The following is a 4537-nucleotide window of genomic DNA, read 5'->3' as shown; positions in this document are numbered from 1 at the left end:
TGTTACACTGCCAAAATCACAATTCACATCTCACGTATATCAGACATATCAGTAGCATCTAAAGCTACACATTGAGCGTGTTAGCACTTTGTAATTTATTCAAGAAAATATCAGTTGTGCTAAGATCAGTCACGAACTGATAAAAGCTGTTGTATGCTAAGAGTTTCAGTTTTGGCAATGTTAAGTCCAAACTGAAGTGGGTCAGTACAAGTCTTGTATTCGATCAAAGTCTTTTAGTGGAAATCATATCCTTGAGATAGAAGGGGTGATGTAGGAGTGATTGAAATCTCCGAACATCCAGAAACAATTCTTGCGCACTTTATTTCAGTTTTGTATTCTATCTTTCAGTCAGTTATTTTCCGCAACTACTCTTAGTTTAACTGATTGTCATTGACCAACAAGATTCCGAGAATCAGTTTATTCAACCCCCCTTCAAAACACTCTTGATACGTTAATCGATCCTATCAATATACAATCACAAGCAACATTGAAAATACTTTTACTTAAAATACTTTTCATGAACATGCATAAACTTAAACATTTTTCCTTTCGTCATATATACATTTCTTTTTTCATCATATACGTATATCTTTTCCTTTTATTGAATTTGGATCGTTAATCGTGACTTTCGTATCAGCTGAAGGTCGATGGATCCATCTACATATAACCACAGTACTTGATGACGGGGATATCAGCGATACTCTCACCTGTCAACTAAGCCTTGGCCTTACATATCATCGTATCATCATAATCATCGTATAATCGCATTAGTTACAATCACTTCACCTCCTTCAACTTTCATATTTTCATCACTTATAAAAATTAAAGCATATAAATATCATTTTACTTTTTAAACCAAGCATGCAACATCTCTTTTAGCATTATCGTTTCATCATAAAATTCCAAAAACATTTAAAATAAACATATTAACATATTTTACAGCATTCAGGGCACTGTCAGGACGTCTATCATTGTTCGGTGTAAAATTCTTGTTTTACCCTTGGACACAAAATTTCTCGATTTTGACTTGTTCTTACTTTCAATGACTCTAGCCCATCCCAATTAATTATTTCAGCTTAAATTAAATTTTTAATACTTTTATTTAGCTCAAATTCTAGGCTCTCGATTTAATTTCATATTTTTTAATTCGTAAGACGTTTTATTCCCGAATTAATTTAAACTTTAATATTTTAATCCCAAACTTTAAACATAGACTTTTTATACCTAAATTACCCTCTTGAACCATGAATCGAACCCCCGTGGACCATGGTTCAACCACTTAGCCATTTAAAATCAAGCAACCGAACCCTAGCATGAATCCCTCGAGCCATCTCGGGATTTCATCGACCCATGCCCGAGCCACCTCGAGCCAAACTCTGACCAAACCACCTATGGACCCAACTGACCAGCCCAGACCCCTTGAACCAGCTTCTATCCCATGATACAGCCTCCTGCCCGAAACAAGAGCATGCACGAGTTCCTTCTTTGAGCGCCTAGGACTCCTAACGCAACTAGGAATCCTTGCCCGAGCCCTCACACTCCTGACCCTCATTGGACCATGTTCCAACACTTGCCCTCCAGCCTAAATCAACGCCGACACCGCGCCGCGCGTCCATAGGAAGAGCCCTGCCTCTACGGGGCTCTCTCTCGGTTGCTGTCCAAGAGTCCTAACCGTGCTAAGACTCTTCCTAAGTCCAAGCCACGACCAGCACGAGCCCTGGTCGCACCCTAATATCAACTAGAACCCGTGGCCATCAAGGAAGTTGTTGCATGTTTTCTTGATTTCTCGCAAGCTTACGACGACAAGTTATAGTAAAATGTGTTTTTGAGTACAAGTGTCGATTCCACGGGAAGTGTGTATATAAACGTATATCAGTGCTTGTGATTAAAATAGTTTCGACTTTATTTAGAATAATTAATTAAAATTTTTTTTGCAAGAATAACTAAATTGAAAATGGATTTAAAGGCAACACCAAATTGTAGCAAATAACAATGGAATAAAATATCTAGAGGTCCGATTTCATGCAACCGTCCACCATGTGTAATTTCTTGTATCTATGTTATAAAAATCCTTCTTATTCATTAGCCAAGAATCCTATAATTATCTACTCCCTCTCCCGAGTGTTAAGTTGATATTTGTTATCTAAAAATGGATTGCGACGTCCCCATCAACAATCTACAATTAAATAACACATCAAGCATTGGATTTTCTATGGGCTTCAATAGCATTATAGGCCCTCCCGAACTCTATAAATATCATTGACGTATTTTTTCCTTTTCTTGTTTATAATTTCCTCTTCCGAGCGATAAATTGTAAACATATAATATATTCAAATTATGGCCAATAAATTGAAGGAATTAAGATTAGAATAATACAAATGAACAATAAGAAGAACTTAAATAGCTTAGTTCATAAATTCCAACACAGGGTTTCTAGTTTTGTTCCATCTTTCCTCTAGAAATAAAAATTAGTTCATAATAACACAAGCAAAACAACAAAACATGGTTATAAAACAAGACATATCAAATGAAAAACAAATGAAAGAAGAACTTAGAATAAGAGTTTGAAGTGTTGATTCCGTCCTCGGAGTTGTGCAAAATATTTCCCAAAATCTTGATGAACTTGGGTCTTCAATCTTCTAGCAGCAGCCTCCACTCTTCCCTTGGCTCCCCAATACCCTAGATGGTAAATAAATGATGTATTTTATAGTCCCAAACAAGCCTCAATTCGCAGCACACCAAAATCTTGGACTTCCATGCGCAGCATACCAAAATACAAATTTTTCGGATTCTGTCGTGCAAGGACCGCGGGTGCGGTCAAGAATTCATCGCGGGTGCGGTGCAGCTACTAGTGTGTGAGCGCAGGTGCGGTACGTTTTCCAGCGCGGGTGCGGTGCNAGAAGAACTTAAATAGCTTAATTCATAAATTCTAACACATGGTTTCTAATTTTGTTCCATCTTTCCTCAAGAAATAAAAAATAGTTCATAATAACATAAGCAAAACAACAAAACATTGTTCTAAAACAAGATATATCAAATGAAAAACGAAAGAAAGAAGAACTTAGAACAAGAGTTTGAAGTGCTGATTCCGTCCCCATATTTGTGCATAAGATTTCCAAAAAACTTGATGAACTTGGGTCTTCAATCTTCTAGGAGCAGCCTCCACTCTTCACTTGGCTCCCCAATACCCTAGATGATAAGTAAATGATGTATTTTATAGTCCCAGACAAGCCTCAATTCGCAGCACACCAAAATCTTGGACTACCATGCGCAGCACACCAAAATACAGATTTTTCGGATTCTGTCGTGCAAGGACCGCGGGTGCGGTTAGGAATTCATCGCGGGTACGGTGCAGCTACTGGTGTGTGAGCGCGGGTGCGATAAGTTTTCCAGCGCGGGTGCGGTGCATTACCGCGGGTGCGGTGTAAGTATAAGCACGGGTGCGCTGTAGCTTCTGTATTTTTTTTACTTTTGCACTTAATACTCCAAACTCTCATTCATCCTAAGCTTCCAAACTACAACAACAAAAACAACAAAAAATCACATAAAACCTGCTCAATAATCACAAATTTCCAAGTTAAATACAAGTAATAAAAGTGCAATAAATTGCACTTATCAAACTCCCTCAAACTTAGGATTTTGCTAGTCCCGATCAAAACAAAACAAACAAACTAGTCATGAAATATTTTTTTTAAAAGAACTTGGCCTCAAGATAATTTAACTAACTCTTCATGCATTCATTATTCAATATATGACAAGTCAAATCAATCCAACCAATTTCTCATCTGGACATAATCATGCAATCGGTTAATTTTCTAAACTTCTAATCTCTTCAACTCATGTTTCAAAACATTCTCAATCGATTTCAATTTTTACAAACACAAATCAAGAGGTCTTTTTCTGTAAAAATTCGGTTCAAAGCAATATTCATTCAAGAAAGAAGTACCCAATAAATATTTGATACAATGAAGTGTGTGTAAAGTTTATCAAGATTCGTACTCAATGTAAGTGTTTATCGATTGTCCATAGGCTTGATCCTCCCAATCCCTCTTCACTAGTACATTGGGCAACTATGACTTGGTCAATAGGATTTGCAATGCTTGTAATGTTAGGCCTTGGTTCATGGCTACAAATGAAGATTAGGAATTCAAATAAGGGAGTAAGTTGAATTTTTATATCTTTTGCATACTCCACTTTTTCTTTTATCTCTATTTTTTATTCATTTCATCTCTTTTTCTCACCTTTTTCTCCAACTTCTTCAATCAAACATCATTCATTTTTCTTTTCTTTTGTAAGAGAATTTCAATTTCTTTGATCCTTTAAATTCTTACTCCCTTGAGAAGGTAGGAAATTAATGTATAAGATATTCAAAGGGGTGGTAAATGTGGGATATTTAAAAGGATATCGAATGGAAGTCTTTTACACATATTCACGTGTGTCGTTCGAATTCATATAAGCTACAAAGAGGTGACAAATGATAACTTATTTTTATTTGATGGCTCGAAAGGCTCAACCGATCCAAAAATCACCTAAATCA

The 4537-nt window shown here is 36.5% G+C and overlaps 1 long non-coding RNA gene across 1 annotated transcript; it reads right to left on the bottom strand.

The window, feature by feature from the left end:
- Positions 1-2379: 2379 nt before the first annotated feature.
- Positions 2380-3434, bottom strand: LOC140963751 (uncharacterized). The gene is made up of 2 exons (XR_012172749.1): positions 3062-3434; positions 2380-2550 (listed from the first exon to the last, which is right to left on the bottom strand). It is a non-coding gene; the product is annotated as an uncharacterized lncRNA (long non-coding RNA).
- Positions 3435-4537: the final 1103 nt, after the last annotated feature.

This window comes from Primulina huaijiensis, chromosome 18 (assembly GCF_012295235.1).
Source record: "Primulina huaijiensis isolate GDHJ02 chromosome 18, ASM1229523v2, whole genome shotgun sequence".
NCBI lineage: Eukaryota > Viridiplantae > Streptophyta > Magnoliopsida > Lamiales > Gesneriaceae > Primulina > Primulina huaijiensis.
The sequence above is the reverse complement of the archived record's forward strand: the minus strand, read 5'-3'. Positions and strand labels throughout refer to the sequence as shown.